Below are 24,168 nucleotides of genomic sequence, written 5' to 3'. Positions count from 1 at the left end.
CCCAGAATCAGGACAGTCTTGACGTGGTACCTTTTTTTTTTCTTTTGGCTCACCTTGGACTGGCAAAGCCCGGGGGAGATAGGGGGAAGCATTGAGGAGTGTGGACCTTGATTGATGAATTTTGTAAAGCTTAATGTATGAATGTCATGTATGGTGAAGAGCTTTCCCATCTCAGTTTGGGGTACTGTTAGTAAACTCAGGTGACTCTTCTATTAGAAGCCTTGATAATAGGGTGCTTTGTAATACCCTTCCAAAATTGTGGTGTTAACTACCTTACCCTCCAGACATAATGCTACTCGAGGTAGCCTTTTTTCTTGCTTTAAAATTAAGTTGTAAGCCTCTTAGGAATTCAAGTCCCACAGTGGCTGGCAGTTGCTTGGATGAATGGTCCAACAGGGTTCTGTATGGTTTTGGCTTTCCTTGTCACATACACCAGCTTATTGAAGCTCCTAATAACTCTCATATTAATCATGGTGTTATTGTAGTTACCATTTACTGGGTGTTTTCCATGTTCTGTCCCATGTAATCTCAGCAGGTAAGCTTTTTATACCCACTTCACAGAGGAGAAAAGGGAGACTCGGGAGAGGTTAATAAGCAACTCTGTCCTTATGATTTCTTAGACTAAACCTTGGGCTCATCCTTGACTTTCTCTATTTCTCTGTTACCTCACGTCTGATTCTAAAACTTTGGCTTCTAAAACTGCATCCAAAGCTCAATGCTTCTTAACTACCTCCTCTATTGCCAGCCTGAACCACACAACATTGCTTCTCACCTAGATTGTTGCTGCAGCCCCCTAACTGGTCTCCTGTCATGCTTGCTCAAAACGCTCTTATGGCTGCTCATAGGGAAATAAAATCCAGAGATCTTAGCATGTCCTCTAAGACTGTACTTGATCTGGCTCCCCACATCACCCTTCTCCCCACACTCTGATATTTTTCACCACTTTTCCTTCCCAACCACATTGCTTTTCCTGAGGCACATTATGCACTCTTCTGCTTCTTGGCTTTTGTTCTGGAATGCTCTTTCCCCCAGATAGCCACATAGCTCACACCCTTACTTCTGGTTCCTATTCAGATATCACTGTGATGGCGAGGTCTTGCCAGACCATCCTTATAAAATAGCACTCTGCCTCCCCATACTGCGCAGCCCCATCTCTTACCCTGCTTCATTTTTCTTCTTGGCTATTATCACCATTGGTTCCGAGGCTTTGGCATGTGACCACTGCTGTATTCCCAGCACCTACAACTTGCCAGGCACATAGTAGGCAGCTTGGTGAACATTTAATTTGTGAATGAATGGATGAATCTCATACTTTAACAGCAGTATTCAGCACATTTTGAGTCTGGCATACAGAATGCCACAGTGAATAATAAAATTCTGTGTTGGCAAGGAACACATGTACTCACAGTCCAGTATGGAAGGTGCTGTGTAAGAAAGGTATGGGGTTCTTTGGGAGTATAGCAGGGGCATCCAATTGTAAGTAAGAGAAGTCTTTCTAGGGGAAGTGATGACTAAGCTGAAATAAGGATGGATGGGTAGGAATTATTTGAGAAAAGGCCTGCAGAGAGTTATTCTTGATAGAGGAAAGGCCCTGGAGTTCAGGGAACTGAGTAATTCCCTGTGGTTGTAGTGTAGATGATTAAAAAGGTAAATTCTAATTTAAACAGGAAGACAGTTAAGAGCCATTGAAGATTTTAAGTGAGGAAGTAGCATAGTCAGATATTTTTCCTTTTGAAAGATTACTCTGGCCATGTGGCAGAACCTCTTAATTTAAGAATAGATGGTTTGGGGTTTCCTTTCTGAACTTTTGGGGCAATGTTCCCAGATTATAAAAGGGAACAGGCTTCCAAGTCATTCCTGAATTGTAGATCTTGGGCAGTTATCAGCTGTCATCCTTTAGGGGTAGGGAGCAGCTCTGGTTTATGGGATTTCTCTGACCTTTCAGAAGGCCAGATTAGTTGTAATGCATCTCAGTTGCCAGAAGAAGCACAGTTGCTGAAGGACTGGCCTAGGCTGAGCTCATGCTTGAGCTTAGATTCCCGCAGCCTGCTTGTGCCTGCTGCAGCTGGCTAGGCAAGAAGAGGAGATGGCCCTGGAAGCAGTGGCAGGCAGGCAGGCCTCCAGGTGGCGGTTTCTACTTCCACCAGAGGAGGCACCCGTGTGGCAGGACTCCTAGGCCCACATCTAGGCTAGGCACACATCTAGGCTACCCACTACCAGCCACTGTGCAGCTTGGCCCTGTAGGTTCTTACACAGGCAGCCATGTATATGAGGTTTCCTTCATATCAGAGCTATCTCCCCTAGGCTGAATTCAGCTGTTCTACACCTGTGCTGAGAACAGTGAGTTTGCATTTGCCCATGCAGGGCAAATAGAGTCAGGCTTCTGCAGCCCCGTGTCCAGTTGTTAACTCTGTCCCCATTGCTGTGCCCTCAAGGGGCTTGGATGTCCTTCTCCCATCAGAGAGGAAGGAGTATAGAGCTGGTAGAGACCCCGGAGATCATTAAATCTGAACATTTCACAATTTAGGTACTAAAGGCCCAGAAAGGAAATAGGAGTTGCTCAAAATCAGCCAGTTTAAAGCAAGGCAGAGACTTGAACCCAAGCCTGTTGGTTCCTACTCCAGTTCTATTTTTACTCCACTTCAGTAGGAAGAAGCAGAATGGGTTGTTGAATGTGAACTTTAGACTCAGTCAACCGCAGTTTGCGGTAATGCAGCCACTTAACAACTGAGTGCCCTTGGGCAGGTTGGTGTTACTTCTGGGCTTCAGTAAATGGAGTTATGTTGAGTACCCACATACTGGGATCATCGTTGAAAGTGAGCTAGGTGACTATGAGTGCTCAGCCAGAATCCGGCAAAAAATAAATAATAAGCGATAACTATTAAGTATTGATGGATCATCTTTTGAGGCCTGAATTTGATCCAGGTCTTCAGTTTGCTAACAGAGGTCAGTTGCTAAAGCTAGCATTTCTGTCTTCCTGGGTCCTCTCTTTGCTTTTCCTGTTCTGTATATATATTAACAGCAATATGCGAAAGAGACCAATTATGTGGATGGAATAGTAGCCTGGTTTGTGTTTTGCCTGCAGTGGAGCTGAGTGTAGGGGGTAGAACTTAGACACTGGGAGAGCAAGGCTGGGTGTGGGAGATGGGGTGCTGTTTCGAGGGAATGTGGGAGGGAGACAGGAAATCAGGAGTATACAGAGGAGGAGGCTCAGTGGGACACATGTACATTTCTGTGAGGAGGAAATGGTTGAGGGAACTAGGTTATTTTGTCCAGAGAATCAAAGCTTGGGGTGGGTAGAAATGCCAGTTGTTCTGAAATAAAGCATTTGAGTAGACCAGCTTCATTAGGCCTAAGGTTGAAGCTCTGGTAGAAGGTGGAACATTAGTAGGTTTTGGCTCTGGACATTGGTAACTTTAAACAATCCCCCCAAATGTATTCACCTGCCACAGGAGGTACTGAGTTTCTTGATGTGGTGATAAAATTTAAATAGTTTGAGTGGCCCTGCAGCTGCAAATTTGCAAAGTGCTTTCCTAGACTTGTTCATTCAGAAAAAATACATATATATTTTAATCTTCACCTGAGGATATTTTTCTATTGATTTTTATACAGAGTGGAAGGGTGGAGGGGGGGGGGGGAGACATAGAGAAACATCAACCTGAGAAAGACACATTGATTAGTTGCCTCCCAAACGACCATTCGGGGCTGGTAATTGAACCTGCAACCCTTTTCTGTCTGCGGGCCGACACTATAACCGCTGAGCCAAACCAGCCAGGGTTCATACAGAAAATATTGAATTAGGTGTCAGGCCCCAGAATTCAAGGGTAAACAAGACACATTACTGCCATGATTGGGTTTATATCCCAAAAGTCAAAAATAGGCATTTTCCACCTTATCTCCTCCAGCTCAGTCCAGCCTACTGACAGATTTTGGCCTTGCATTAAAAAACAATTTAAAGTGATCACCTATGTTTTAAAATCAAGAAAATTTATCTGGAAACCCAGAGATTTGCAGCTTCTCTTTAAAAAGCCAGACTCTGAATATACAAAAAACAAACAAACAAAAAAAAGCCCACAGAACATTGAATTGTATACTTTAAATGTGTTAGTAGCACAGTATATTCATAAGGCTGTCACGGGGTGGGGCGGGGCAGACCTGGCCAAACTGAGCCTCTGTCCAATGGCAGAATGCAGCCTGAAGCTGCAAGCATGAGGCCTACGAACTCAGACTTTGAATGTTTTATTGCACAAAGGAGAGAGGACAGTGTCTGCCCAGCCTGCAAGCTGAGGAGCATACTCTGGGAGAAGAGGGTAGGGACTTTAGGCCTAGGGCAGGAATTGCAGTTCCTAGAGGGAACTCCTTAACCTGCCTTTCTGAGGGAGAATGAGTGTGATGGGGAGACAAGACACCTCTGGGTATTTTGGCCTACCATCCCAGAGCAGCAGTAAAAAGCTCTCAGTGCTAAAGGATGGGCTGCCAGGGAAACTGGGTTATGTAAGGCCCCGGTGAGCCTTTGCTCCCTTCACCTATCTGTGAAATGGAGACAATGTCTTTTATCTCAGTCTTTAAGGTTCCTTTCAGCTCAGACACCCTGTTAGGTATGAGACCAGCTAAGGCAGATGTTTTTATGTTTGGGGGTAGAAAGGGGAAAGGTCCTGGTCAGAGGCCTTGTGCATCATGGTCCTGTTTTGGGGGCATTGGAGCCCAGTGGAGCATTAAATTCTCTCTGGGGATCACAGACACTGGAGAGTGGCTTCTCCAAGGCAGGACTGTTCCTCGTACAATTGTTGGTGTGAGCCCTGTAGGGGTAAGGTAGAGAGTCTGGGCAAGAAAACTGGAGACCAGCCTTTTAGTCCCAGCTGTTTGGCTTGCTTGCTAAGACACATTGGGTCACTTACAGAACCTTTTTGGACTTCCTTTCCCTGTACTGAAAATGAAGGTGGTTGAGCCAGGAGACTTTCAAGGTCCTTTCTTACTAGGATTAAGTTTGATATATCAAATTGGAGATCAAGATTGCAGTTGGTGAGAAAGATTTCATGTAATGGGGATTGTTCCTCCCCTCCCTCCGCCCAATTGGACTGGCTTTAGAGGGTCATTCCCGAGAGCTTGGCCAAGGCTGTGGGATTCTTCTACCTAAGCATTGGGGCATTCTGACCTAGGCTTCTGGAAAATGCTGGGCTAAGGTGGGCTGCCCCAGAAGGTTGTGAGTGCCCTCAGCAGTGTGGAGACAGTAGTGGCCCATCTCTTGGTAGGAATATTACTGAGAAGACTCTGACATATCCAGTTCCTAGTTAAACTGGATGATTGCTGAGCTGTGTGCCCATCCCCCCACCCCTCCCCACACATACACACACACTTTCTGGCCCTGAGGTTTAGAACCTAGTTTGGGAGAAGGCCAGGGTCAAAATATCAACTGTCTCAGTAGATGGGAAGCTGACCCATATCAAGCATCTGAGTATTCAGAGTCCTCAGGCTTATTTAGCGAAGCACCCGGGCTTGAGCCTAACCTTTGTGTGAAAGGAACTAACTTGGCTACAACCAAAGTGAAGATCATTCATTTCACACATTTATTTGAGTAGCCTACTGTTAGACCATGGAATTCTGATGGGAATAAGACTGAAGGGGCCTGCCTTCATAGTTTACATTCTAATGGGGAAACACAGTAAACCAACAAGGTAGTTCTGGTTATTACTGCCAAGGAAATCACCCCAAAACTTAGTACAACCATTTTATTCAGTGATTTGTGGGTCAGCATTTGGACAGGGCTCAGCTAAGTGATTCTTTTCTACTTGGCAGTGATAAAGGTAGCTGATGTCCTTGTCTGGAGGGCCCACCACAGCTTCACTCACATGTTTGGTACCTTGGCAGAGATGGCTGAAAGGCTGAGTTTAGCCTGAACTGGAGTGCCCTCTCCAGCATGGTAGTTTCAGAATAGTAGTACTACATAGTGGATTAGGGTTCTCAGAGAGAGCGTTCCAAGAGACAAGGAGAAGATACTGTCAGTATCCTAAGATCCTGGGCCTGTCACAGCATCACTTTTACCATATTATGTTGATAGAGGTCACAGACCCTACAGAGGGAAGGGGACATGGGTCCTACCTTTCAATGGGAGAAGTGTCCATTTGTGGCCATCTTTAATATTACACAGCAGTTTCTCATAGTGGTTAAGTGCTTTGTGAAAGAAACAAAGTAAGGCAATATAATAGAAAAGTGTTGGGGTGTGTGTGGCTGGGGGCAATTTCAATCAAGATGTCAGTGAATAGAATAATACCTTTAAGGGTGAGCCAAAATGGGATTGATAGGGAGCCTAGTGATAAGCATTCTAGCCTGGAGGAACATCCAGTACTATGCAGTAATGAGTTTAGAATTCTCCAAGGAACATACAGAGAGGCCTGTGTGGGAGAGAGGCAAGGGGCTCACAAAATCAGAAAAGCGTGAGGCCTTTGGAGGCCAGCTTAGGAAGTTTGGATCTTATTCTAAAAACAGTGGAAGAGGTGGCGTGATCTTATTTCTGCTTCAGGATTACTCTGTTGTATTGAGAATGGACTGGGGTCCAGGCAGGAAAAGGCCAGGTTGGAAGCAGGGGAGACCCTTTTGGAGACTTCTGCAGTAGTCCAGGAAAGAGAGGGAAAGGAATGGATGATGGCATAGTGACTTAGGCCTTATTTTTTTAAAGCTTTTTTTCCCCTGAGACTAGGCCACTGAAAAAGGAAATTTTCTGATTGCTATTTTTTACTTCCTCCTCTTCTCAAACTGTCTAATAGCTGAATTTGTTGTACTCTGCCCATTAATGAGAAGGGTGGCCTGAGACAGGTAGATGTTTATTCTCTAGGTTCTAGGTCTCTTGGCCCCAGAGCCAGAATGTTGGTGTTTCTTTGCTTAGACCAACTTCACCTGGCCTGTCCCAGGCTCCATGCCCCAACATGGAGGTGAAGTGAGGGTGTGGGTGAATAGCTTGGGGGCACCAGGAGGAATTGGGGCAGGGATGATGGGACCCTGGGATGGGGAATGAGCCCTACCTGGCCCTTCTATGTTACAGTTTTCTATTCCTGACTTCTTGTCAGAAAATGTGGTGGCTTTTTTATTTCAAGTAAGATCTTCAGGGTGAGTGGGGTGGGGGGGGAGTGGTCAGAGCAAGGTGCCTGAGCTAAAAGTCTAGGGATCCAAGTTCTTTTTTTTTTTCATTAATCACCCAAGGATATTTTCCCATTTTTGTTCAGATAGAGTGGGAGGGAGGGAGGGAGGGAGGGAGGGAGGGAGGGAGGGAGGGAGGGAGACAGACAGACATCAATGTGAGAGAGAAACATGACCTGGTTACCTCCTGCATGACCCCGACCAGGGCTGGGGACAAACCCGCGACTCATTGGTCTGGGGGCCAACGCTCTGACTGCTGAGCCAACCCAGGGTGGGATCCAAGTTCTGATTTCAGCCCTGCTTTCTTATTTCTCCTGGCTGGACCTTCATTTTTCACAACTTGTGTGAAGGGATTGGATCCTGTGCTATGAGTGCAGTTGCTCGTCTATTGCTAATGTGCCATTATCATGTCCCTGGCTTAGCCAGGTGTCCTATAATCTGTTTTACGGGAATCTTGCCTTTTTGAGGACTGATTCCTCAGGGAGCCAGGCAAGACTGGTCAGACCCTCCACTTCTCACATGATTATCAAACTTCTGAGCCACCATACATGTCTTGTTCATTATCTTGGCTCATTTTCACAACACCCCTATGGGATCTAGCTATAGTTTCCATCCTCAATTTACAGTTGAGAAAATAGGAGTTCAAAGAGGTTCAGTAATTTGCTCAAGGCAGTGTAGTAGTTAGTAAGTAGCTGGGATTCCAGCCAATAGTAGACTGACTCTAGAGTTCTTGCCTTACTTGTCATCTGGCTTTGCATTCTCCCAGACCACAGAAGTATACATACCCCAATGGCAAAACTTTCTGGGGGAGGATCCACACACACACATCTTTAGACAGCAGGAATCGGAAGCTCTATGGGTCTCAGGTGGTCCAGCCTGGAGGTCCCAGCTCCGAGTGGTTATGAGTTAGGCCCTTGAACTTTTGATCCTGCTGGATAGCCCTGGCCTCTCTTCCCCAGAAAGGTTTCTCTTTAGCTCTGTCAGACCACATGCAGCCTGCTGGAAAGAGCCTTGCTGACCTTGTGGTTTCTCAGGCGTGGCCCCCAGGCCAATTCAAAGTGGTTAGGGGGTTAGCTCTGGGTTACCAAAGTTGGGTGGGAAACTATTATCTGTTGGGCCTTTTAACATCTTTCGAAGGGGCAATCTTTTCAACTTAACACCAATTCATTGTAGAAAAATGTCCAAATATGTTTTAGCAAAGAGAAAAGAAATCCCTTTATAATCTGTCCCATCAACTACCATAAATACTATGAAGCAACTCTATCCTTTTAGACCAGTGCTGCCTAATAGTGCAGTGCAGGCCACATACAATTTAAAATTGTCTAGTTGCCATATTTTAGAAAGTAAAGACAGGTGATATTGATTTAAGTAATATTACACAAGATATTGTTTCAACATATAATCAATATAAAAATTATTAGTGAAATTTTATATCCTATATAATAAGTCTTTAAAATCTAGTGTCTTTTACACTTAAAGCACCTCTCAGTTTGGACCAATCACATTATAAGTGCTGAGTTATCCACATGTGCCAGCAACCACTGTTCAGTATTAGCACATTTATAGACTGTGTGTGTGTGTATACACACCCACATATATAATATATATGTGTGTGTGTGTGTATATATATACACACACACACATCTTTTTAAAATATGGGATCATATTTTGTGATCTATATTTGTTTTCCTTGCTTAGAAACACATGCTATGCAGCCAATGTGGCTCAGTTGCTTGAGCATCGTTTCATACACTGAAAGGTTGCTGGTTCAGTTCCCAGTCAGGGCACATAACTGGATTGCGGGTTTGATCCCCAGTGGGGAAGTGTACAAAAGGCAACCAACAGATGTTTTTCTCTTTCTTTCCCTCTCTCCCTTTTTCTCCCTTCCTTCCTCTCTCTAAGCATGTCCTTGGGTAAGGATATTTTAAAAAAGAAAGAGCCTAGCTGGTGTGGCTCAGTGGTTGAGCATCGACCCATGTACAAAGAGGTCTCCAGTTCGATTCCCAGTCAGGGCACATGCCCAGGTTGTGGGTTTGAGTGTGCAGGTGGCAGCCGACCAATGTTTCTCTCTGATCAATGTTTCTATCTCTCTCTCCCTCTCCCTTCTTCTCTCTCTAAAAAATCAATAAAAACATTAAGAAAAAAGAAAAGAAAGGAAAAGGAGCCTGGCCAGTGTGGCTCAGTGGTTGAGCGTTGAGCCATGCAACAAGAGGTCGCCAGTTTGATTCCCAGTCAGGGCACATGCCCAGGTTGTGGGCCTAATCCCTAGTGGGGGGCATGCAGAAGGTGGCCAATCGATGTTTCTATCTCTCTCTCTAACACCAATAAAGAAAAGAAGAAAAGAAAGGAAGATACACAGGCTTTCGAGGGCACTTATCTTGTAGCCCTTAAAGCAGCCTTGGTGAGGAAGGTAGTGCTTTCCTGAGAAAGGTTAAGCAGCTGGCCAGTGCTACTTTACTGTGAGTGCAGGCACATACAGCCCAGCTCTGCTGCCTGGGAGGCCTCGGCTCCTTTACTCTCCCTGCAGGCCCCTGTCGATGTACCGTGTGCCCATGCCCGCACGAACCACTCACTTCTGAGAGAAGCAGGCCCACACAGGGAAAGCGCCTGACCGAGGCTGCCGTACAGGGATGCGGAGTTTAACACAGGCACTCCCGATGCTCAGTTCAGTGCTCTTTTCCACCACACTCAGCTGCCTTCCAAGAGCTTACTCTTGGGTTTCAAGTAGCCAAGGTACAAAGAGGAAACCAGTGGAGGTGGGCAAAGGCCTCCACGTGCGTTTGTCCCGGGGTGCCCCTAAATACACAAGACAGGCCCTGGCCGGTTTGGTTCAGCGGTTAGAGCGTCGGCCTGCAGTCCTGAGAGACCCGGGTTTGGTTCCCGCTAAGGGCGCGTACCTCGGTTGCAGTTTGTCCCCGGCCCTGGTCGGTTGTGCGGGTGGCAGCCACTCGATGTGTTCCTTTCACATCGATGTTTCTCTCTCTCTCTCTGTTCCTCTCTCTCCCTCCCACTCTACCTGAACAAAAAATGGAAAAATGTCCTCGGGTGAGGATTAAATAAATAAATAAATAAATAAATAAATACACAAGACAGTCCTGGTGGAGGCTAGCCAGCGGTGCAAAAAAGACCAACTGGGCCAGCGTGCGTACAGAAAGGGACATGGGTTGGCCTGGGTGAGGTTGGGACTTAGAAATCTCTAAATTGATAGTTTGTCCAATAGTTGTGCCCCTGGTGCAGGAACATGTGTACTTTACACCAGGCCACTTTTGTGGCAAGAACCTCATTCTTTAGCAGGTCTGAGATTTGTGGGAACCTAGTTTCATTTTTGTTTGTTTGTCCCCCCCGCCCCCCCAAATCTTTGCCTTAGTTTTTCAGCCTAGAAAATGGAGTTGCCTTCTAGGTGTATCACTAGCTTGATACTGGCCACCCACTGCCCCTTCATATGAGGGTTGGGGATGAACAACATACCTTAAATTAGCCTTCAGGTAAAGGGGACAGGATTACTGATGATTGGGGTTCTGAAGACTGGGTGGGTCCAGGGAACGTGGTCTTCCAGTCACTGCAGCACCTAGCACAGTCTCCACAGTCTGGGGGGGAGGGGCCTGCTTCAGGGAACAAGGCGACTTGGTGTTTGCGTTCTTACCCTGAGATGGGACATTTGTCCAAGATGGGGATGAGACTTGAGAATTCTAAGCCACCATCTTTTGATTTTTCCTGGGGTCTAGTCTCATTCATCAAGCCCTTGGATTGAAAGAGTTGATACTGCCTTTGGGATAGCCATCAGGACTTCAGAAGAGTTTACAAAAACACTTCTTTCTTTATATCTCACTAGTGCCCATGAAGTATGCTCCTTTTTGTGGAGAAATTCCTTCTCCATAGGTTTTCGGAGATTAAGGGACCTGACAGGGTCAGAGTTAAAAACTGGTGGAGCCAGTCTTCACACAGTTTCCCCTTTAAAGTACAACTAATAAAAGGAAAAAATCAGAAGAGTAAAAAGAAGATACCAGTCCTCCTATTAGGTAAGGTATTGCAAGGGAGGCACTTAGCATAGTGACAAATAATACTAAGTATTCAGTAGTAGCTCTCTAAACTTTAAAAAAAGATGTTTGACTCTGTTAGCCTTTCTCTCCAGGAGCCATGGGAACAGCAGTTTGTCCATTGAGTGGGAGGCACTTTTGCCAAACATGGGAAAAAGGGGTGTGAGAACATTGGCAGCTTGGGAATGCCAGGTTGCTGGCTGGGAGTGGAGAGGCTGCTGAAGTTCCCCACTGGCTGCAGCTTGGCTTGTAGTTGCTCTAGGACATTCTCCGCCATTCCAGGCCTTCCCGGTCAGTCTATCCTGACTTGCATCATCACTGGCATTGCCTCTCTGAGGTGGCAGCTCTTTGGAGATCCAAGACTTGAGGAAGGCCAGAATCCAACAGGCCTTTGGAAGCCATCTGGTTCCTTCTCATCTTATAGGAAACTGAGGTCTTCTCTTGGCCAAAGTCTCCCAGGTGGCACCAAGGGGATCGTGATGCCCATGCTAGGTCTTACTTCATTCTCCTTGTTCCTTCAAGGAGAGAGAAACAGGAGCCCCTTTGAGTGGTTGGTGCTGCAGATTAGAAGAGGACTTGGCCCGGCAGCACAAGCACCAACACAGACCCAGTGCCAATGCCGTTGCTCCTGGTCCTCCAGACACAAGCCTTCAGCTCTCCTCTTCTCCCCCACCCCCACTGACACACTCTGAGAAGGCCAGGGAAGGCCTAAGGCCTGCCCAAATGAAGGAGGTGTTGCCCAGAAATGCTCTAAATTTCCTGAACACTGACCCACCCTTCCACTACTCTACCTTACTAATGAGCTCTTCAGGATGATTCTGGGAGGGGTGGGGGCACTAAGCAAACATCCAGGACTAGGTTCCTAATAGGTTTACCACTGAGCTGGGGGTGGGGTGGAAAAATTGGTCAGTGGCCTTAATCAGATATTTGGGGACATCTGTAAACTTCCAGAATTATAGCTGACAAGTACTGTGTGCTTTCTGTGTGTGAGGGGCTTTTCCAAGCACTTTACAAATACTGACCCATTTAATCCTCACAATCCCGTTAGGTTAGAAACAGTCCTATTTACAGAAACCCAGGTTACAAAGGTAGTAGCAGAGCCTGGACTCCAGGCCCCAGACATTAACCATTGCACCACCCAGCTGCTGGTTGTGCAGTTGGTTGATGCAAGGCTGACCTTGGAGAAGTAGACAGTGCTGACTTCCAGCCCAGCACTCTTTACACAGAGGTATCAGTTCCATAATTCTCACTTGTGTTTCTGAATTTTGTTCTTCCGGGGCCTTGCATGAGGTGAGAACAAATTAGCCCCTGGAGGGAAAGAGCATTGAACCCAATGCCACCTATGTCAGCTCTCACATGAACTATTAGTTTCATGACTAGAACCTTGGCAATGTTACCCACTCTCTGGATCCATAGTACACAGTATGGGTTAAACAGTTGCTGAGATGATGAGCATTTTCATCATTTCCAAACTGGAAATATAAATATGTTTGTAACAGCATCCTTTCTGCCTGCAGGCTTGAGCTGGAAGCCACTGGGGACCTAAAGAACCTAGTGTTTGTCTACTACAGAGCTGAGAGAGGCCTAAGGTAGCCTGGGATTTCAGATCCTTAGGGTCCAATACCTTCACACTGTCTAACCTTTGGCTAGTCACTTAGCTAGCCTCTGAGTCTCCTCTACAACTGGGATAGCCTTTGTGAGGATTTAAAAAACCTAATGCACAAAAGCCCACAGCAGGAGGTCTGACAAATGCTTAGTTAAGTGTAGTCATTCTTATTTAACGGACCCAGACCTCAGAGCATTGGGCGAGCAAAAAGGCTTAGGATAAGAGTGGAGGCTCTTTGGCTGTAAGGAGGTAGACAAGACAATTCTCTTCAGAGCCTTCATTCTTCTGCTTCTGGCACTGACATAGTTTGGAGCTTGTTGTGAAACTAAACCCTGAGCCCAGCTAAGTCCTATTCTTTGTGACCTCATGTCTGTCAAGACACTCAGCTTGTGGCTTCTTGACCTGACCAGTCTTGGTTCCTGATGCTGGAGATTGGACTAGTGGGTAAATGGAGGGGATATGCTCTTCGTGTACCCCTCCTGGCTCTGTGTGTGATACTGAAGCTTGCTACCTTCTGCTCTTGTGAGCCTGATAATTTCTGTCTGCAAGCATTAGACCCTGGACTACTTGGAGTTGGAGACCAGGTCCTCTTCCTGGTGGTCTCACTCATTGGCACCTCAGTTCTCAAACATCATTTGGCATCAACATTGCACAGGAAATTTGTTAAAGCTGCAGATGCCCAAACTCTGCCCCCCTCCCCAACCTGATTTCTGGAGCTTGGGGTAAGACAGGAATCTGCATTTTAACCAAGGCTGGTCTCCCAGTCCCCCCACACACATCCAGGTGTCCTTAGCTTACAGAAATAGAGTTTTGCAAGCCTGCTAGCTCACTGGTCCTAGTTTTCACAGCTGTGAAATGAGGGTTTTTTTTTTTTTATCAGCGTCTGCACAGGAACTCCAGCTGAGTGGGAGATAAATGGTGAAGGGGTTTGGGTTGCATTTCCATCTGTACAGCTCTGCCATTTATTTTTCTTTTCAAGAAGCTTTTTTTTTTAAATCCTCACCCGAGTACATTTTTCCATTTTTTATTCAAATAGAATGGGGGGGGGGGAGAGAAACATCGATGTGAAAGGGACACAGCAAGTGGTTGCCACCCGCACAACGACCCAACCAGGGACAGGGACAAACTGCAACCAAGGTACATGCCCCTAGCGAGAACCGAACCCAGGTCTCTGGACCGCAGGTCGACGCTCTAACCGCTGGGCCAAACCAGCCAGGGCTCAAGAAGCTATTAAATATTTAATACAAAAGAACATAAATGTAAAAGAAAAATATTAAAATGGGAACCCATGTATTCACTACCCATATAAGAAGTATAGCCTAGAAAGCTGGCTTCATCTGAAGTTGTAGTTCGGGTGATCAGTGAGCATGAGGATTAAAATCAAAGGATGTTAGGACTAGAAGGACTGCAGATAACACGTACCTTACACCCTGACCACATGCCTCTGAGTGGAGAAACTGTAGACACCCAGGTGGTAATTTTTGCTCAGCTCCCACAGCAAGGACTATAGGTTTTGCACCAGGACTGGCATCCTCTCTGCGACTCCTATTCTAGAGCTCTGCTCACTTACCCCACTGTCAGGGAGCGTGGGGCGATGGTCCTTTCTTCCTATGGTAGTCAGATTTAGCAAATGATACAGGACCCCCAGTTATATTTGAATTTCAGGTAAACTGAATAATATTATAGTATAAAGTAGCCCAAATATTTTATGGGACAAACTTATTTTTAAGAAGTTATTTGCTATTTATCCGAAATTCATATTTAATTAGATGTACCGAGTTATTTGCTGTTATCATAGTTTTGTGTTTTTTTAGCACCAATTTCAAGAATTGCCTTAGAGACACCCCCGCCCCCCAAAAAAAGTGTCATGCATTTATGCTAGTTCTGTGTTTATGACCTCATAAGGTCAGACTCTTCTAAGAGCTTCCATGTAAGGTGCCTTTCTGCTTCCTCGTGAACATGCTTGCTTGGCCCTTATCCTGTGTGGCCCAGTTAATGCCTATCAGGTTACAGGCTGCATGAGAGTCGGTCGTATTTGACCATCTCACTCAGCCTTGTGAGTTACTCAGTTGATGGTAGACTTTCTTCCAGTGGACTCCAAAATACATGCTGTTAAACTGCCCTGTCCTGCCTATTAGCCAGCGCCGCCTTGGAAGATGGTGGTGGGATAGGATCGGAATAGGCCACCTGCTGGTGCCTCAAGGGCCTCTGAGCAGGAGTAGGGAGTTTGCAGATAGGGCAGCTCCTGTCTTCACATCCATAATGTCCCAGGGCTCTGCTTTTTCCCAGGTAGGATATAGCAGGTGGCACTGAAGGGGACTCCAAGGCTGGCTCAAAGAGGGAAATCAAGGGCTTCTGGGGAGCAAGGCCAGCCTGGGTGAACTGGATTGAGGGAGCTCGTGTCTCTACTCAAGAACTCCCCAACTCTCCCACTTGATTCTGGGGCACCAGCAAGCTCCTTCTTTCTGTCTCGAGTTTTTAGTAACAGAGTGTCCCTGGCTTGCAGGGCTGGAGCTATTAGAGATCGTTCATTTCAGAGAGCAAGAAACTTAGTGAGGATGCCTCACCTGCCACACATTGGCTAGATGGCTGGTCAGGCTCGCCTATACCAGGTCTTCCAGAGAGAGAGAACTGAGGTTCGGCCTTCCCTGTGGAAGTGTGAAGAAGTTAATTTGGAGGTGAAAGTGGGGTCCACTTTCCAGATCACTTCACCTAAAGCACCCCTCCTTTTCTGTCATGTATTCCAGTTCCATGTGAGAGGTCGGTTTTCTTAGAAACGGAGGGGTGGCTCCTTTTCTGCTTGGTTCCCTGAGGCCCTGCCCCCCACCCTTTGCATGGGTACAGTGGTGCACAGAGCATATTTGTTGAGGGGAAGTTGGCTTTCCTATCTGTGGGGAAAGCTCTGGATTTGGAGGCAGGAACTCAAAGTTCAGTGCTAGCCTCACAACAATTCACAGGCCACTTTGGGCACAGCCTGGTCCTTCCTGGGCCTTCGTTTTCCTGTCCAAGAGTAATAATCCAGAGTATTTTCTTAGGGATTCAGAAGCCTCATGCAGTAGAGAATGCCCTACATTTAGGACAATAAAAATGAATTTGCATTACCTGAGGGGGGGGTGGTGACCACTAGGGACAGAGGAAAACCAGTTTTAAGGTTAGCAGCCTCCTGAATCAGAATAAGGGGATCAGGTGGGGGCAATAGAACATTGCATGTACCTTGGAACCTTCCTAAGAGGTGGGGTGGCTTCTGAAATCAGGGCCCAGCTGCCTGATGACTGACCTGTTCCTCAAGCCTAGGAGAGTCCACAGGCTGAATATGGTGTGTAGATGGTTTTTACAATGTGACTTTATTAACAGCATTTAAAAGCAGGAAATTTCTGTTTGATACCTACTTTGTTTTTCTACTTTTCTTGAAAACTCAGAAACTCGGCCAACACTAAGCCTATGTTTGATGGTAGAGTCTTTGCTGCTCTTGAGTGGGTGCTGCTCCCTTAAGCTGGCACCTGTGCTTCCCAGGTACAGCCTGGGGCCTAGAGGCTTAAGTCTGGTACCTCTGGGCAGTCCCTGTGCTGTTTAATCTGCACACCTTTGACCTCTGCTTCCCAGAGCTGCCCCCTGCTGTTTGGACTGAGGCACACTGGTTTTCAGCTCTCAGGAGGACAAACATAGGTCTGGGCTCCAAGGTCTCAGCTGCTGAGCTGTTCAATTATAATGCAATGGAGTAATTAACCTTTCTTCCCAGGACAGAGTTTTCTGGAAGTTCTTTAAGAAGCACCCATACCTATGTAAATTCCTTCATTCAGTAAATATTTACTGTAGGCCTGCCATGCACAGGCTGCACTACTGGATTCCAGGGGCCAGTGGGCAGGGTAGAAAAGATTTCTACCCTATGGAGCTCCCAGTCATTCTCACCTAGGGCATGGTACAGGCTGGTCAAGCCCAGGGGTGGGGGAAGGCTGTACCTGGGTTTCTAATCGCAGCTCTGCTACCTGCCAGCCTAGTGACTTTAGGTAAGGCAGTTAGCCTATCTTCTGAGCCTTAGTTTCCTCATCTGTAATCTGGGAATCAAGATCACACCTACCTCCTAGAATGGTGGTGAAAAATAACTGAGCTGCTGCATGTAAAGAGCTTTGGCACTTTGCAAGGACATAGTATGTGCTCAGTAATTGATTAGTGGTTTTGGGGTGCACACAAATGTAACTATTTCAGGGGTGGTGAATGATCTGAAGACCCCAAATTATAGGCTGAATTAGAATTTGATTTAGGGTGGGTCTCCTTGGAATAATTTACGCTGAGATCTGTGAGTAATGTCACATGGAATCTATACTCTGTGACCGTAAGCAAGTACCTTCCCTCAGTTTCATTTTCTGAACAACTGGTATTATAATAATAGTGTTTTTGAGACAGTTAAGTGAAAATCACACATAGAAAGCAATTTAGACTAGTTTTGGTACCTTCAGCACCCAGTAAAAGGTGTTGGTTATTATTACTCTTCTCAAGAGAACCAAATGTGCTGTTTGGAAAGTCTGGGTTAGGGAGCTGGCACTTTGAGCCAGGGACTTCACTGACTGCTGATATATTTCAGCTGTGGTGACAGTTAGCTTTTGGGCAGGATGGTGCAAGCAGTGGGAGTGGCCACAGCCATCTGAGGGCAGCAGGGTCCATGTCTGCAGGTAGAGTGTGGACATCAGGCTGCTTGGGTCACCAGAGGCTAAAGATAGTTGACTGGAGCTGGTCCTGGATCTAGCAGGGTGGCGTCATGTGACCAGAGCCATGTCCCTCCTCCCAAGCCTAGGGCCGAAGACTGCAGTCCTGGCTGGCTGCTGGTCCTTTGAGTAGAGCCTCAAGATGGTCTGACCTTCTGAAGGTTTCTCTCCCTCTCTCTGTCCACCCCTCCCCATAAGGGTGCCCTTCAGCCCCCTCCTGTGTTTCATCAGCAGGTCTGGGGGAAATTCAGGGCGGGAGGGCTGGGCAGAGAGAGGCCTCTGAGGACCGGTGGCAACAGCAACTGCAACGGGAGAACTGGTGAACAAGGTGAGGAGGGTTAACTCGGCATTCCTTGTATCTGTAGTAGACTGTTCCTGCTTAGGGCTGTTAGGGTCAGTGGGCATGGGATGAAAAGCCTATGGTCTCCAAGCTCCTTCTTTGTGACTCCACCCCATCCCCAGGCTGGGTGATAGCTGAGAATACACCTGGCTTTTCAGACTTCCCCAGGCAATCCTGGAATGAACAGGTACCTGTGGATAATGTAACCCAGACTTCTTTTCCTGCCTGCCCTCACCCTCCCCTTAGATGGTTCCACTGCTTTTCACAGTCAAGATTCGGGCTTCAGCTGTAGCAGAGGGTAGGGGCAGAATCCATGTCAGGTGGGCTGGAAACAATACCTCTTTCTCTCCAGGGCTCTTGGGGTGCCAGAGGTAGGGACTTCCGCTGGGTATGTTTGGTGGCACTTTCCCTTGTCCTCTCTCTGGGTAGGGGAGAAGAGGATTGTCAGGTTGCTAACATTCAATCCTAAGAGTGTCACTTGCCCTGTTCTGTGATGTTAGGTTTCTCTGCACTGGGCCTTGATTTTCCCCAGTATGTAGGATGATACCTCTGTAGCCCTGTCCTTGAGTGCCTGCTCTGTTGGCCATTCTGAAGAGGTAACTTGGACCTTTCTCCTATCCATTAAGAGCACAGGTTTTAGAGTCAGACTTCTTGGCTTCAAATCCTGTTCTGCTGCTTGCTGGCTGTGATCCTGGCAAAAAACCTTACACCATGTGCCTTGGTTTCTTTGTTTGTAAAATGAGACCAATTAGAGGAACTAACTCAATGTTAGAACAGGGCATGGCATCTGGTAAGTGCTCACTACATATTATCTGCACTTGTTAATGTTATCACAACCACAGCCTGTTGCTAGCATCTCTCCTGCTTTGATGAGACATCTCAGTGGTTGAGATCTTACCTTCTTTGTCCTTATATCTCTAGACCTAATACTACTACCTTTTGTTCACTTGAGGAAGGTGAGGCTCAGGGAGGGTGGTAGATAGTGTCTCCAGGTGGTAAAATTGTTGAGGGGAATCTGGACTAGGACCCAGCAATTGGTGATAGGTAATCTGTTGCCTCTGAGTTAAGGCAGGGCTGGGGCCTAGGTTCCTCCAGGAGCTAGCATTGCCTAGGATACTTCAGTCTGGGGAGGGTTCCCTGCTAAAGACTGAGGGTTGAGGCACTTGGAATTAGCACTTGGAAAGCAAAGCCTTTTTTATTCTCTGGTGTGAGATGGTGTAGAGGAGATGAGTGTGTGAACTTGACATTCATTAAACTGTCAACTGTGTCACCAGGCCCTGGGCTAGGCACTGGGATTACTGCTTTGAAAGCAGCCTGGTTCCTGCCCTCAAGGAGCACATGGTGGGGGCAGGGTGGGGGTTAGATATGTAACTAGGCAGTTAAATGCTTACAAGGAAGGCTGTGAGAGTCCCTAACAGGCACTGATGGCCAGGGACAGGGCAGCAGATGGGTGAGTGTGAACTCAAGCAAAGTCTAACAAATTACCTTGTTCCCCAAGGAAGAAGTTTTTTGCAATCAGGGTCGACTCAGCCTTTTCACATGCCAATCTCCAGGAGATTGACGCCAGCCCCAAAATAAACATTTGGCCTTCCTCATTCTCCTGGCAGTAAGGCCTGAAATCTAGTAGCCAGCCATTCTCAGCCCTACGGGCTTTCTCCTCAGCCCAGACCCATCTCACCTTTCACCCGCACTGGTCCCTCAGTTTCAGTTCCAGCTTTTCCCTCTTGCCAGTTCTTACCATAAACTGACTGATAAGTTTGATTCCCCTTGGTTGACCAAGTTCTTGCTCCTTAGACTTCCTAGGTCTGGTACCTCTGGGTAGCTTTTATTTCAAAAGGTCAACATCTTTAGGGATCTTTCTGCAACAAGACAATGTAGAAAACATTTTGTCTTGTTATCTGGCTTTGTAACAGGCGTTTATGGATTTAGCCCCTTTGTAGACTGAAAGAGACTATTTGAGGCTCTTCCCCTTCCATGCTGAGTAAAAAATTGAGTGACTAAATTTCAACTGAAAGGGAACTCTAGGCCTTCCCTATGCTCTTCCTTCCTCCCTGGCATGGCAGAGATTTCTGCCAAAGCTTTCCTGGGGACTTGCGGTAAATTCCCCTTCTTTCTTTCCTCTTTCCTGGGAAAACCTGCCCTGGAGTCCAGCCTGCCTGGAAGATGAGCCAGGCTTGGTAAGGGGCTCATTTGTAATCTGAATCAGTGAATTGAGCCAATTGATCCCCAAGAGTTTTTTCACACATGCTCTGATTCTTGTCATGTTGAGAGGTTATTTTATGGTTTCTTTACTGATGAGGATAGGGATTGCTTGGAAATACTTAACTTCCTTTATGTGTTTAAATTGTAATATTTAGTGTTTACAGTTGACACTTGAACAACATGGGTTTGAATTTGAATTGCATGGGTCCACTTATATGTGGGGTTTTGTTTTGTTTTGTTTTGTTTTAATGAATACCTGTCCCGTTTCAACCTACAGATGCAGAGTCAGTGGTATACCTTGATCTGCACCATTTTAATTTTATTTATTTTTTATCCTCACCCAAGGACATTTTTCTATTTCTTGTTCAGATAAAGTAAGAGGGAGAGAGAGGAAGAGAGAAAGAGAAAAACATCGACATGAAAGGAATACATCTAGTGGCTGCCACCCACACAACCCAACCAGGGCCGGGGATAAACTGCGACCAAGGTACATGCCCCTAGCGGGAACCAAACCTGGGTCTCTCTGGACCGCAGGCTGATGCTCTAACCGCTGAGCCAAACTGGCCAGGGCTGTACCATTTTATATAAGGACTTGAGCAGTTATGAATTTTATCTGTGGGTGGGAGCAGGGTTCCTAGAACCAATCCCCCATGGATACCAGGGAAAACTAAGTTTGGAGGAAGTCAAAAGTCCTATGTGGATTTTTCACTGCAACGGGTTGCTGTCTCAAATCCCTGTATTGTTTAAGAGTTAACTGTATTTAGCATTTACTGTGTGCTGGGCACTCTTACCGTGCTCCGTTCATGTAACTGTCATAGCAGCCCTATTAGATAATTAAGACTTCAGTTGACAGAAGAGGAAACTGAAGTTAAAAGGGGCAGAGTATGCAGACTCTGACCCAAGTGCATCACATAACAAAGTCTGTGTGCTTAAGGACGGGCTGTCCTTTCCTAATCAGTGTTTGAATAATGAGGTGTCACACACTCAAAAGTTGAGGTACAGAGAGTATGTCAGAGGTTGGTTAGTGGTCAGCTACCCTACTTTACTGGGAAGCTGCCCACTCTGCTCCCACCACCTCACTTAGTAATCCTTCTCTGTTCAGTCACGTCTCCCTACCATCCTCCTTGTTTCCTGTCACCCTGCATTAGCTGCAGTAGTTAGCTCCCCCCTTCCCTCCACTCTCAATAATAAGTGAAAGTTGTGAGTTGGCCGTGCAGATACAGGATCATGAAAAGTCTGCTTTGCCCCGCACGTCACACATGGAGATTTCGATGTGCTACATCTAATACGCAGATGCATGTGGGGAGTTAGAAAGTCCTTGGACCCCCTGGAACTAGGGTCAGCGCTGGCTCCTGGCTGACTATGGGCCTGTGGGACAGAAAGTAGCTTTTCTCCTTTTCCAGATATCCATTAGCTCCTGACTTGTCTTAGTCAAGGAGGAAGACATGTTGATGGTGTCTTTCTGCCACCTTCCTCCCATGTAGAATGGAGCCCCATGTAAGGCCCACCTTACCCCACTTTTCATTCCCCAGTTACCAGGGAATGCCCTAAGATTGCACCAGGAAGGTTTTGGTCCCATTCTCCCACCAGTGCACACACGGGATTTCTGGTGAGCCAAAGGAGCACTGGGTAAAGGGAGTTGAGACTTGCGGCTTCCATCTGGGCTCTTCCTGGGGAAGCCCCTTCCCTTTGAGGGCCTCATTTCCCTCTCTGCAAACAGAGGACATTAGAACCATGGTCCTTTTTGCTACTCTGCTCTAACATTTTACAACTGTTTCTGAGGCAGGTGCAGGGTGGTGACTTTAGTGTTTCCTGAGCACTGGGTCCCAGGCAGCTAGTGCCAGTTTTAGAATTCAGAGATGGGAGGGAGGGAGCTGCTGCTTGTGCAAAGAATTGATTTTCACTTGAAGCCCTTTCAGATTCCAGGGCCTATATACACACTGTGTGTGTGTGTGTGTGTGTGCGCGTGCGCCTGCCTGGTAAAGGTAGGTGGGTGGCTTGGAGGGGACTCTGAAAAGGATATGTATTGAAATTAGTAAGCCTAGAGTTCTTTCCGTCTTCCCACAGAGCCTGACAGCAGCTCATCTGAGCCTTTCTGGGTTTCCCTAGACTCCAAAGGGTTTGAATAGATCCAGGAACAGTGTTTAAAGGCAGAAGTAGTTCTCTTTCCCTGGTGGACTTTTCTGTCTCTTGGGGGACTTTTTTCTTCCTTTGGGCAGGGGCATCTTGAGGCCTTAGTTGGGAGCAGAACAAGAGCAGGCCACTGTGGGTCCTTGGGACAGATGGACATTAGCTAGGGATGGGGCTTTTTTAGCAAACTTCACACAGGACTAGTTGAAGAATATTCCGTGTATGCCCACACTAGCCACATTCCCCTGGTCAGCTTGGGATTGGGAGGGAGTAGGGAATCAGTGGAGTCTTCTGGTGGCAGGAGGGCTCTCCCCTTAACTGGAGACTGAACTTTCAGTACTTTACCATGTTCCCTTTGTGATATATTTTTTCTTCTTGATTGATTTTTTAGAGAGAGGCAGGGAGCGGGAGAGGGATGGAAACATCGATGAGGGAGAGCATCAATTGGCTGCCTCCTGCACGCCCCCCACTGTGGATTTGGCCCACAGCCTGGGCATGTTTCCTGACCGGGAACTGAACTGGCGACCTCGTAGTACATGGGTCGACGCTCAACCACTGAGCCATACTGGCTGGGCCCTTGTGATCTTGGTGAACAAAATATCAGGCAGGGTGATCGTAGGATCTGGCTTTTCCCAATTTTGAAAGAGTTTTTATTAGAAGAAACAGACAATGACCTGAAAAACTTGCCTTGTGTTTTCTAAGAAAGTCCTCAGGAATAAATCACCCACCGAACCTGATTCCCTTTTCCAACTTGTTAATGAACTTGATGTTGCTGGCCCTCACCTGTGTTCCTCTTGGTAGCATACAGGGAGTGTTGGGGCCTGAAACATGGGTCCAGGAGGAGTGATTACTGCCATAGCTTAGGGGTAATCGAGGAAGCTGATCCTATAATGAAATGGCTGCCTCTGCCAGGGTCCTGGTTCAAAGCAGCCTAGCCAGGGCACTGGATGGTTTTAGCTTCTCTGAATCAACCCAGGATTAACAGTAAAATCAGTGTGGAATAAGTAGCTCTCTGGGTCTAAGGTTTCATCCTATAGGAACTGATATTTCTGGTTCTCCACTGCCCAGCACCAGGAATGGGGGATGCTGTGTGCCTGGGTTCCACTGTTTTATGTCTCAGAGGCATGTGGAGTGTCTTGAGGGGCCAGTGGCCCCAGTATGAAGTGGAAGCCAAGAATGCAGTGACTTCACAGTAGAGGCAGGCAAGGACTCTACTCATTAAGGGAACATGGATCTGATCAAGGAGTAGAACATTCTTGTTGAGATCAGCCTTGCAAATTTCTCTGTTCAGAGATTGGAGGCAAATCTTGCCCTGGCATGGCTGATCAACATTGGAGACAAAGTGATGGGAGAGAAGTGGGTGGCCAGAGTCCCATGGCTTTCTGGGGGAGGAAGGGTTTAGAAACCCTTTAGAACCTTGTTGAGAAAACAACTATATATGTAAAAGTGACTAGACCTATTAGAGCCACTTCCTTAACACACACACACACTTTGTTCTTTTAAAAAAAATTTTTTTCAATCTTCACCTGGGGATATTATTTTTTCCATTGAGTTTTAGAGAGTGAGTAGAAGGGAGGGAGGGGGAGAGAGAGACATTGATGTGAGAGAGACACATTGATTGATTGCCTACTGCACATGCCCCGACTGGGCCAGGCATCTAACCTGCAGCCTAGGTACTTGCCCTTGACCAGGAATCAAACCTACAACCCTTTGGTACGTGGGCCGATACACTAACCACAGAGCAAAACTGCCAGGGTAGGGTTATTTTCTTTTTACAAGCTCATGTATGTCTTTTTTGAAACTTAGAGAATTCCAAACAGACTTAAATCACTATAAGCATACTACTAATCTCCATAACTGCTTAGTTATATATCATTCTAGAGTTTATACTATGTGTGCATATACACATTTTTTGTTTTACCAAAATAAGACTGTAACTTTTCTCATCTATTATTTATCTCTTTGTATCAGTAGAAATCATTGTCTTTTTAATGACTATAAAAATTATTAAACATT

The 24,168-nt window shown here is 46.5% G+C and overlaps 1 protein-coding gene across 8 annotated transcripts in view; it reads left to right on the top strand.

Moving 5' to 3' along the window:
- Positions 1 to 24,168, top strand: part of LARP1 (La ribonucleoprotein 1, translational regulator) — a 59,252-nt gene that overhangs the window by 8,400 nt on the left and 26,684 nt on the right. The window lies entirely within an intron of this gene.

This window comes from Molossus molossus, unplaced genomic scaffold (assembly GCF_014108415.1).
Source record: "Molossus molossus isolate mMolMol1 unplaced genomic scaffold, mMolMol1.p scaffold_m16_p_4, whole genome shotgun sequence".
NCBI classification, from domain to species: Eukaryota; Metazoa; Chordata; class Mammalia; order Chiroptera; family Molossidae; genus Molossus; species Molossus molossus.
The sequence above is the reverse complement of the archived record's forward strand: the minus strand, read 5'-3'. Positions and strand labels throughout refer to the sequence as shown.